Source organism: Dasypus novemcinctus, chromosome 8 (assembly GCF_030445035.2).
Source record: "Dasypus novemcinctus isolate mDasNov1 chromosome 8, mDasNov1.1.hap2, whole genome shotgun sequence".
Classification (NCBI taxonomy): Eukaryota; Metazoa; Chordata; class Mammalia; order Cingulata; family Dasypodidae; genus Dasypus; species Dasypus novemcinctus.
The window spans coordinates 8,257,020-8,269,492 of NC_080680.1; positions in this window are offsets into that span (position 1 = coordinate 8,257,020).

The following is a 12,473-nucleotide window of genomic DNA, read 5'->3' on the forward strand; positions in this document are numbered from 1 at the left end:
GAATACGCTGTCAAGGAAAGCAGAAGTCCACCATTGCCCCAAGAAGGAAGAGCAGCTGAAGTTGAATTTCGGGATCCCTCTCCAGAAAGAGTCTCCTCTCTTTCCCCAAACACCAGGGATATGGCAAGAGAGGCATAAAGATTTTTAAAAAGATGCTAGCCCACCCAGTCAAAGGGGATGGGAGAGATTTCTGCAAAGAGAATGGCAAAAAGGGCTTGCGGGGGGGCAGGGGTCTGCCCCACGGGCATCTGCACAGGGAGGCAGTGCAGGGACTCAGGCGGGAAGCACCGGGTAACGGGAAAGCGGGGTGAAGGGTGGAGCTCTCGGCTGCAAAGAAAGGTTGGTGGAAAGTTTGGGTACAGATCAATTTCACTCCTCAGGCCCCTGCTCTTAGGGCCCCAGGTTACTCCCTCTTCCCCATCATCAGGGCGCCTGGAGGGATTTTCTCTGGAGAAACCGTGGGGAAAGAAAAGGCTTTCCGGTCTTCATATTCACCCCCTCCCGCTCCCCACAGTGTCTGCCTCCCCCCACCAGTGTCTGCCTCCCCCCACCCAGCTTCAGGTCCGAGATCCGTCAGGGGTGAAGCCCAACAGTTCTCAGGCCTCGCCTCAACATCTAGGACTTCAAATTCCCCGTTTAAAGAATACCTTTTGGAAACGCCTTTTGGAAAAGTGGAATTAGGACTCATCTGGTAAAAAGCGGTGGAGCAAAACGAGTGCTCTGCCCACCCGCACCTCCTCCACAGCCTGCGGGCTTCAGGTCCGGCTGGCTCTATCTGCCCCCCCCCCCCCCGCGCGCCCACCCCCCCCACCCCCTCCCGCTTTGCTCTCCTCCAGCTGCCCCCACGTGCAGCCCCGCTCCCCTCCTTGCGGCGCGAGGGCCACCCAGCCGCTCCAGGCTCTCCCTCCCGCTCAGAAACTTCACGCTAGGCTGACCCAGCTGCGCTCTGTTCTGCGTGGAGGATGTTGAAATCATCAAGGGTGGAAGTGGGTTAGGGAGCGGTGGCGCAGGCCTGTGAAGACAAAGGGGGCGTGAGCTCAGGCGAAGGCAGGGGAGACAGAAGGACACGGGGTCCCTCCTCTCCCACTCACCCCCCGCCAGCGAGGGGAGGCCGCTTCAGGGTCCTGCAGAGCGACGTTGGTCGAATGAACAAAGTTCTGACACGAGGTGCTTTGCCCATCACATAATCAAACCCAGAGCCCTGGAATGTGGTTTCTTCTCATTTAATAAGCACTCACGGAGAATTTCCATGTGAGGCCCAGAGAGGTCAAGTGATTGGCCCGAGGTCACAGGGCTGGAAAGTGGCACAGCGGCTCCAGAGGACATGCCTGCAGCCCCCTCAGCTGCTGCCTCTGTCCATGCACTGGGGTTCAACTATTCTGACAATTTTTTAAAACCCTGAAGCATATTGGACACTGAAATATTTGTAAGAAAGAATCGAAGAACAAATTTATAAATGAGATGGGACTGAGAACAAAATTTCAAGAACATTTAAAAGGAAATGTTTGAGTAATGTAACATCTCTGACTGTATTCAGGAAATTACAGCAACAGACCAATTACGACAGCTTGCAAGGCAATCAACAAGCCAAGATAAGGTGACTAAGTTTAAGAAAAAAAAAAAAATTTAGATCAGGAGGATAAGAGGTAAAGAGCAGGTGCCAAAGGCAGTAGCTGCAGATGTTTAGCCCTGAGAACCGCTCTGTGCACAGCCGTTGTCTCACGGTTGCTGGGCAAACACTAAGCGACACTGGCCAGGAGAGGTAATTACCCTAAGCTGGTAGCAGCAACTCCTCCTAAGGAAAGGTGCCACGCCAGTTCAAAAGGCCGTCGTGTTCCTGTGATTCTGGAAATTTATCTTCAGGTAATAATGCAATGCCTTAGACTTGGGACCAGTAAGATGTGAACCCCAGGTTCCGTACCCAGTGGGCTCTAAGCCCCTTTTTTACTTTAACTGGGATCACCCGCCTCAGTTCAAGATTTCATGATTACATGTCAAATGGCTGGATTTGGGTTTTGCTTGTTTCCAGATTTTTAAAAACACATGCAATATATGAATGATATATATGCTATAGAAACACACACATGCACATACAAATACACATATTCACATGCATATGCATAAACATAATCTTTCGTCAAGTGATTTATTTTATCCCCCCCTTGTGGTTTTTTTTTTTGTGTGTGCTGTCTGCTCTCTGTGTCCATTCGCTGTTCGTTCTTCTGTGTCTATATTTATTTATTTTTATTTCCCCTCCCCCCTGTGGCTTGCTTGCCGTCTGCTCTCTGTGTCCATTCGCTGCGCACTCTTCTGTGTTTCTTTGCTTGTCTCCCTTTTTTGTTGTGTCACCTTGCTGAGTCAGCTCTCCGCGGTGCTGGTGGGCCAGCCTGCCTTCACAAGGAGGCCCCGGGACGGGAACCCAGGGCCTCCCACATGGTAGATGGGAGCCCAACTGACGGAGCCACAGCCGCTTCCCTGTCAAGTGATTTTAAACCTTAAAGAAGGGTATATAATAAAAAGTGAGAGTTCTGCTCACAATGACCACCTTCAAGAGCTAAGCATGCATCCTTCCAGATTTTATACATATGTTATATATATTTTTGCCTTTAAAAAATGAGATCATGTTACATATACATATCTATTATGTGCCATATAATTAAAGCTGTTTCTTTTTCATAATTGCCTAGTATTCCAATGCCTGGCTGCACAGTCATGCATTTAATTGATGACCCACTAATGGGCCGTAATGGTCTGGGCCTGCCTTAAGAGAGTCCCATGAACTAGGTAGCTTAAAACAACACTGTTTTCCTGTCAGATACCCACAGTCAAGGTGTCCGCAGCACCCCGCTTCCTTCAAAGTCCTCTGGGAAGAATTGGCTTCTGGCAGTTACCGGCAGCCCTGAGCATTCCTGGTCCAGTGGAGCAGAGCTGCGTTCTGTCTCTGTCAATGGCCAGCTGCTCTGTCTGTCTGTCTGTGCCCACGTTTCCTTATATGGACTCCAGTCTCACGGGATCAGGGCTGCCCCAATGCAGGTTGGCCTCATCGCAACTAAGAATGTCTCCAAGGGTTCTGTTTTCAAACAGGGCCCCTCCACGGGAGCTGGGCTGAGGACTTGACGGGATCATTTGGGGGACACAGTTAATATAAAGGCATGAACATTTGTCTCTCACCTTCACTCTTAGGAATGCTGCAGTGATTTCCTGGAGTGTGCACCTCGGCTCACTGAAGCGATGAGTTCTGTGGGACAGATTCCTAGAAGAGCATCGCTGGTTGCATAAAACAAATTCATGGAACCGTTATTGCCTGTTAAAAAGTGGGACTCTGTTAACATTTGATACATAAAACCAAACTTCACTTTTAGAAGCTTGTATCCATTTGCACTTGATTGAGCTTTTCACACCCTTGCCAGCAATGGAGATTCTCATTGTTGTCAGTTGGATAAATTTTTTTAGTACCCTTATCAGTAACGGTTTACTCATTTTTCCATGTGTTTCAAAGTTATTTCCATTTTACTTTTTTCATAAATTAAGTATTCATATTCTTTGTAAAATACTATTGGATGGTAGCATTTTTCTTGTTGATTTATAAGAGTTCTTAGCACATCAACCCTTTGTCTAGAGTAAGTATTGCAAACATTTCCCTATCTTTTTGTTCTTTAACTTTGTTTAGAGTGTCCTTTATCAGATACAAGCTGCTTTGTTTTCACTTCATTAAATATGTTTGTCTTGTCTTTTATAGATACTGGGTTCCATGTTGTACCCTAACCCCACAAACCCTGTTCTTCCCTAACTCCTTTTAGAATTTTTAGGTATAAATTTTATAGTACTTTTTTTTAAGGATTTTTACTTTTTATTTATTCCACCCCCCTCCCGTTGTCTGCTCTCTGTGTCCGTTTGCCATGTGTTCTCCTGGGTCCACTTTCATTCAGCAGCACTGGGAATCTGTGTCACTTTTTGTTGCGTCATCTTGTTGCATCAGCTCCCTGTGTGTGCGGCGCCATCCCTGGGCGGCTCTCCTTACGGGGTGCACTCCTTGCACATGGGGCTCCCCTACCCAGGGGACACCCCTGCATAGCACAGCTCTCCTTGCGCGCATCAGCACTGTGCATAGGACAGCTAATCACACAGGTCAGGAGGCCCTAGGTTTGAATCCTGGACCTCTCATATGGTAGGTGGACACTCTATCAGTTGAGCCAAATCCGCTCCCTTATAGTACGTTTTAGCAACTTAAATTTTATTCACTTGGAAGTTTATTTCTACATTTGGAATGCGGTGAAGGTATTTGGTATTTACAACTAAGAATATCAAATAATTAATTTTTTCCATTGTGGTAGATACATTGGACCAGATCTATCAACCTCCATCCACCATGCTTCTTTTTGGTGAGGTTGGGAAGCTAAAGAAAACATTTCCCAGGCCCTGGAAGCTGAGATTCTGGAAGGAAATTATATCCCATGCACACATGAGACTTTGGAAGGCAGAAGGGAGCCGTTTTCCCATGGCTCCTAACAACTGCTCGTAGAAAAGAAGCTCAGAAAATGCGAGCCTTTCCTGCAGCGGTGTCCTAGTAACACTTTGCCAGGAAGCAGGAGGGGGTGATTTCTTGTCGTGACTTCCTGATCTCAGGCGACAGCTTTGGATCCCCATTCTCCAGTTTTCTGGATGTGAGAGGCAGCTGCAAAGGCAACAACTTCTTGGTTTGGGCCCCGCTTCAGTGTTACTTTCTCCAGCAGCATCACCGGCTCCCCACTGAACCAGCTGTTGGTGCTGAGCCAATCCAGGAGGCCCAGGTTGGAATGTGCTGCTGTGGCTTCCAACAATGTTGTAAACATCTAATTCCCTAAACTGTCACCTTCCTTTCAAAATATCTAGAGTGACTTCCATTTCCTGTACTAAACTCTGACCCATATACTAGTGGATTTAAATTATCATGTTTATCATATATTATTTTATACTTGTATTAAATCTATTTTGAGAATCTTGTTCTATTCCATTTACCAATTTGTCTATCTTTCAATGATTCCACATTGTTTTAATTAGTGCAGCATTACTTTTTAATAGCTCTTTTAATAAGTTCACCTTACTTGTTATTCTTTTTGAAACCAGTTAAATTACTCTCGAATATTAATTCTAACAATTGAAATCAAGAATCAATTTTTCAAATTCCCTAAAATATACATTGGAATTTTGATTAATTTGAGGATAATTACCATCTTTATAATATTGACTCTTTTTTAATCGAGAAATCTTGTTGATCCCTTCAGTTATATGTCATCTTTTACCTCATAATTAAGTTTTGATTGTTTTTCACAGAGATCAGTATTGCACATTTTTGTTAGCTGTAGAACTAATTATTCAACAGTTTTTGTTACTGTGATCAGATGCTATAGCAGTTTGGTATAGTTATGAATTCCAAAAATATATATTGGATTATGTTTGTAATCTGGTCTGTACCTGGACTTGATTAAGTTAGGATTAAGGCTTTGATTGGGCCATGTCATTAGGGCATTGAGTCCCCATCCCTTGGTGGGTGGGGACCCGCAGATTAAAGATATGGGAAAGGACAGAGTTGAGGGCTTTTAATTTTGGAGTTTTGATGTTGGAGTTTGATGCTGAAGCTGGAGACCCAGGGAAAGACAGAGCCCTTCACCTGATAGTCTCCAGCTGACTCCAGCTGCCCTTGTGGAGGAAACAGAGGTGCGGAGCCCAGAGGAGCCCAGGAAGCCTGAACCCTGGCAGATGTCTTCAGCCATCTTGCTCCAACATGTAAAAATAGACTTTGGTGAGGGAAGTAACTTACGTTTTATGGCCCGGTATCTGTAAGCTCCTACCCCAAATAAATACCCTTCATAAAAACCAACCAATTTCTGGTGTTTTGCATCAGCACCCCTTTGCTGACTAATACAGATGCTTTCCTCAATCTAATTTTAAATTGCCATCGAAGGTAAATAATAATAATTATGATAACAATAGCTGGTATTCTTTAAGTATTTTTAGGCACAAGGTATGTTATATTATGCTTTACATGTTATTCAGTGACAAACAAATATCTGCAGGTCACAAAATACCCAACTAGCAATAGCTTAAGCAGACTCGGGTTTATTTTTCTCATGTTCAAGAAGCCTAGAAGTAGGTAAACAGTGGTTGACAATGACCTTCCCTCATGGTCAAATGGGTGCTATAGTTCGAGCCCCATATCTGTTTTTAAACAGGAGGAAAGGAAAAGAGGGGGCATCTTCTAATGACTTCTCCTAATATCTCTTTGGCAAATATTGCATCACATAGCCACGTCTCCCTCCAAGGAAGTCTGTGAAAGCGTTTATATTTGAAAATTCCAAAGTAGGTAAAGACGAGACAGACAGGCTTGGACTTAGGTGTTGGGTAAGTCAAATGATAGTACCTCCCACTGATGAAATCCTCAGCAAAACCTTCTGAGGGTGGAATGATCCTCACCCCAGCTTTATGGATGAGGACACTGTACAGGGAGTTGCTACACAGCAATAAGTAGTAGCCATGCATAACTAATGTCTCCTATATGTAGGAATCTATTGTTTTTATAACATTTTATACAGCTATGTTGCTGAATTCTCCTATTATTTTTGTAAGATTTCCTACATATTTTAGGTAAATGTTCATATCATCAGATCATATCGTCCCTGTAATATTGATAGTTCATTTTTTTCCCTGTCTTATTGCATTGGCTAGAACCTCCAAAAATAATGTCAAATAATAATGGGTATTCTGGTATAGTTTCCTACTTAAATGTGAAGGTCTTTATTATTTCACTCGTAAGTAAATGATTAAATTTGTGGTGAAAAAGAAAACATCTTCAAATACTCAACAGTAAAAATAGATATTTTCAGTAGAAAGAAAGTCTTCTTTTCTAGTCTGCATTTTATAATGTTTTCCTTTTATCCAATCAAAATACCTATATTCCTTTTTTTTTTAAAGATCTATTAATTTTATTTATTTATCTCCCCCCCCACCTGTCTGTTCTCTGTGTTTGTTTGCTGCGTGTTTTTCTTTGTCCGCTTCTGTTGTTGTCAGCAGCACGGGAATCTGTGTCTTTAGTTGCATCATCTTGCTGCATCAGCTCTCCATGTGTGCAGAGCCATTCCTGGGCATGCTGCACTTTCTTTCGCACTGGGCGGCTCTCCTTACGGGGCGCATTCCTTGCGCGTGGGGCTCCCCTATGCAGGGACACCCCTGAGTGGCAGGGTGCTCCTTGCACGCATCAGCACTGTATGGGCCAGCTCCACACGGGTCAAGGATGCCTGGGGTTTAACCCGCGGACCTCCCATATAGTAGACGGACGCCCTAACCACTGGGTCAAGTCCACTTCCCTTCAAAATACCTATATTTCTGACTACTCACTAGTAAAGCTAACAATAATTGATATCACACTCAAAAAAAAAAAAAAAGAATACTGAAAGGACTTCCTTACAAAATTCCAGTTCTAGTACTTTACAAACAAACCTCACTCTTCCTTTTAACTCTGCTGATTTATAGCAGAATTCCTGCCTGCTGAGAAAACTGAAGAAACAATATTGCGAGAATATATAAGAAACAGTTTTATTTACATGTCAGGAACAATTTTCACAATACTGTGTGATAGAAGAAAAATGGTCACCAATTTCTCTGTAAGATTGAAATAATTGTCTTTCTCTATTTGCTTCTTTTCATGAGTTATGATTATTACAAAATCCATTCTTGAGAATAGTGCTGAGTTTTACTTCTCCTATAGTTTCTGGATGAGTTAGTGGAAGTGGCTGTATTGACCTCAGCTCCTAGAAGTTAGAGTAGGAGCTCATGTGCTAAGGCTTTGTTGGGAAGTTCAATCCTAGAACTGGAAGAGGGAGGGAAAAGGAAAGAGACAGAGAAGAAGGGAAAGTAATTCAAGGCGATGTGTTACTAAGCTGACTGAAGATTCCGAGAAAATACAGCCAGTTCCACTGCAGGATGGAAGCATTATCTGCTTGTTTCGTTCCCTCTCCTGCCTCTCACTGATCAGAATGCATATCTGGAGCACTAACTTCCCGTACCTTGAAGTTGTGCTATTACCTGCCCCTCGGGCAGCCTCTGGGAAAGCTGTGTCCTATAATGGAAGGTATTTCATCTGCGTTCCTAAGTGATGGGAGGAGCCAGGACATCTGCGGGATCTGTCAGGTCAGAGCTGGAAGCAAGGAAGCCATGCCTCAGCCAGGCACGTCCCAGGAGACTGCGACCGCTGGTGGTGCGGGAAGGGAAGACGAAATTGCTGATGACAGAGCTGCCCCATGCTGCAAGCCACCAGGGCCTGGGGGCAGCGAGGCCAAAGGGGCATGCCTGACCTGTGGCCACTTTTATAAAGGGGAGTGGTTATTATCTTGCAGTTAAAAAGGAAGTCCACAGTATGGTACAGGTTACCGGGCAGTGCAAGGCCTGTATCAGGAACCATCCCACAGGTGGGAGGAGCCAAAACGGGAGCAGGAGAAAAGGAATGAGCTGTGCAGCACATGGCAGGAGGCACACTCCATGCAGGTTGAGGTCATGTGGGGCCGCAGCTTTGCTTAACCAGGTCAAGTCCAGTTCCTGTCCTTAAAGTCTACCTGGACCGTTTGCCTTCCTGGAGTGAAGAGCACAGGACAAATGCTGTGGCCTGTGGCTGAACATAGCATGTCGTGGTACACAGCTGAGTGCAGCGTGTTGTGGCACATGGCTGAGTGCAGCATGTTGTGGCATGTGGCTGAGTGCAGCGTGTTGTGGCATGTGGCTGAACATAGCATGTCATGGCATGTGGCTGAACGCAGCGTGTCGTGGCACGTGGCTGAGTGCAGCATGTCTTGGCACGTGGCTGAGTGCAGCGTGTCGTGGCACGTGGCTGAGTGCAGCGTGTTGTGGCACGTGGCTGAGTGCAGCATTCAGCATGTTGTGGCACATGGCTGAGTGCAGGATGTTGTGGCACACAGCTGAGTGCAGCATGTTGTGGCACGTGGTTGAGTACAGGATGTTGTGGCACACGACTGGGTGCAGGATGTCGTGGCACGTGGCTGAGTGCAGCATGTCGTGGCACGTGGCTGAGTGCAGCGTGTCATGGCATGTGGCTAGTGCATGGACTGCGCCATCCATGGGGCTCAGCCTGGGTCCAACTCCTGAACTGACACCCTCACCTCCTCTAAGGTAGTGTCAGAATGAAACACGTCAGTGTGCATCACACCATAACCTGAGGCTGGGAGAGGTATTTGCTGTCATGGTTGTTGCGCAGAGGAATTCAGGGCCTGGGTTAGACACTCACTAGTGGAGAGACCCTGGCCTTCCATAAATTCAGTGTCCACGTGGCTAAATGAGGGTAATAATCTCACTTCACAGCATCACGCAGGGAGCAGAGGGAAGGCATGTTATAGCACTGAGCTTGCATGCGGGCGTTCTGTGGGTGTTCGGTGTCTGTTGGTTCCCTTCTCTTTTGATAATTCCTTCCTGCCCTAGATTTTGGGGCCTCTTTAAAGACTCTTTGGCTTTGAGAAAGTAAACCAACACATCTGTGCATCCAGATTTCACCCTTACAAGCACACTTTTTGATGGGTTCATTATAGACTTAAACACAACCACAACAGTAATCGCCTTCCTGTCAATGAAATAAACATTCCAGTCAGGACATAGAGATTGTGGGGCTGGACACAAAGCAAGACCCAACTGTGTGCAGTCTACAAGAGAGGCACAAAGAAAATGAAAGTGAAAGAATAAAAAAAATGTACCGTGCAAACAGTAGACAAAAGAGAGCTGCCGTGATTATGCTCATACCAGACAAAATAGATTTTAATACAAAAAAATATTACTAGAGACAAAGGGTAATATTTTATAATGAAAGAATAATAGTTTATAATGATAAAAATATCGATCTATAAGGAAAAGTAACAATTATGAACACACATGCACCGAACAACAACTCCTGCCCAGCGTCGGTGACTCCATCCATAGCTCATCCTTGAGGCAGCCTACAGCAAGAGAGCAAGAGAGGAGCAGTGGTGGAGGAAGGGCAGCCTCTCCTTTCACCCCAGGCACCTGGGCTCAAAGTCACAGACAACACCGATTCTTCCCCAGAACATTCTAACACCTAAGCGTCAGGGTGCTCATTCCACATGGCCGTATGCAGGAGAACAAGCTCTCCCCCTCCTCACGCTGTGGGCAATGACTCGGGGAGGCCCGTGTTTTTTGGGTCCAATACGTCTTTCCATTCTTTGTCATCTTAGCACTTCACACCTTAATGAAGACAGTCCGTCATCTGAGTTCCAGTTTTTCATTTTTCCCCATTTGAATTCCAGTTTACCATTGCTAACTTGCTCTTTCCAGATCACAGCTTTGAATTAAAAACAAAACAAAACTTGCGTTTGTTTCCTTTAGAACCACAGCTACGTCTAAATGTCTGAGATCTGTAGAGCATTTTCTGGGGAGCAATGATATCTGAGGGTCCAGTGCCACTGTTTGGTAAGGAAACCAGCATATAAAAGAAAACACCATCATTGGAATTCTGCCTCTATGTCTGCATTAGACTTTCTCCAATGCGTTTTAATTATCATCTTAATGATCTTATTGCTGCTAGTATTTACGTAAATTAGTTCACTTAATCCTCACAATAACTTTATGATTAAGTGCCTAGTACTTACCCTATTTTTCATTTGAGGAAACCGAGGCACAGAGGTTTGTTGCAACTCACCCAGAGTCATCCAGCAAAACAAGATTCAAACCCAAAGGCAGGCTGGCTCTTGAGTCCAGGCTTTCAACCTTCCTTTTATTGATGCTTCATGTGTGCATATTTTACATGGAAAAACAAAATGTATATAAAATGGCATGCCGCTTCTGGAGAATGTGCTTTCCACGCCAGCTTGATTCCCACCTCTCTGGATAGTGTAAACACATCCTGCCTTCAGCCATTGCAGGCCTCCGAGCCGGGGCTCTGGTCGACCTTCCCAACTTGCTCTCCTACTGTTTCATTTTGCACAGCCTACACTCCTGTCAAGCTCTTCAGCTCAACACAGCTTATGGCCCCAAAGACTGCCATGCATCATCCACCTCATGCTTTGCTAGGTAGGTTTTTCCACTTGGCATCCTCTGGACTGGTAGTTTCCAGCTATGGAATACCCGCATGTCTTTAAAGACTTGGGTCAACAGGTATTGGTTCCTTGGAGGGCTAAAGAGACCCATGGGTTCTATGGTCATGGCAGAAGGGGTTCACTGCCATGTCAGATGGCCCTTCTTTGGAGTTGGTGTTTCTGCGTGATGAAACTGGACTCAGATGGGATCTCTTTTCATAAGACTTTCATGCTACTTTACTGGAATTGTAGTTGGTATTGGGGTTTAAGATATAATTAGGGGATTTGAATCTCTGGACTGACAATATGATAGCCAGGCCCTGAGCCTCAACAGACTCCAGCTCCTACAATCGGATTTATTGGACTCACCTCACTCAGCTAAGATGGAGTTGAAGAAGGACAACCACCACACCATGGAGCCTAGAGTGCCTACAACTGAAAGCAGGAGGATTGCGTACAGTATCCATGTGGAATCTGAGCCTCCTCTTGATATAGAGGTGCAACGGACACAACCAATCCAAGGTCCACAGAGAACAGGTGGCATTGGACTGGGAAAAGTAGACATGGTGGCTGATGGGTATGGGGAATGGCAGGAAGAGATGAGATGTGGAGGTGCCTTTGGGACTTGGAGTTGCCCTGGACGGTGCTTCAGGGGCAATCACTGGACATTGTAAATCCACCCAGGGCCCACTGGATGGAATGGGGGAGAGTATGGGCCATGATGTGGACCACTGACCATGAGGTGCAGAGATGCTCAGAGATGTACTTACCAAATGCAGTGGATGTGTCATGATGATGGGAGTGAATGTTGCTGGGGGGGGGGAGGTGGTGGTGGTGGGGGGGGGGTTGAATGGGACCTCATATATTTTTTTTAATGTAATATTTTTACAAAATCAATTTAAAAAATTTAAAAAAAGACTTGGGTCAAATTCCTACCCCTTCGAGATCTGCTCTCCATCTCCCTTCATTGGGATGTGGTTCTCTTCTCCTTTGAACCCCTCTTGGCAGATGATCTCGTCATTCTAAAAATGGTCATCCCATTGTAATAGGGATGTGTGTTGTGCTTTTAATCCTTTCTCCCGCCCTCCTGATAACTGGTAAATGCCTGGCTTAGTTCCTGGCCGCTGCAAAGTGTATATTAAGTGAAAGAAGGAATGAATGAGTTCACGGTAGAGAGCAGGCATAGGGTCTACTCAACATTCCCGGGAATACCTGGCACATAGTAAGTGCCAAACGGGTGGAAGAATAAATGTGCTTCTACCCCTACCAGGCTCTGGTAGCGTCTCTTGTAGATGAAGACACTTGCTTGTTCAACAGAACTGAATGAGGAGACTGACAGAGTAACAGAATTCACGGTCCATTTCCATTTCCATGGACACACATAAGGCTTTGGTCACTGATACT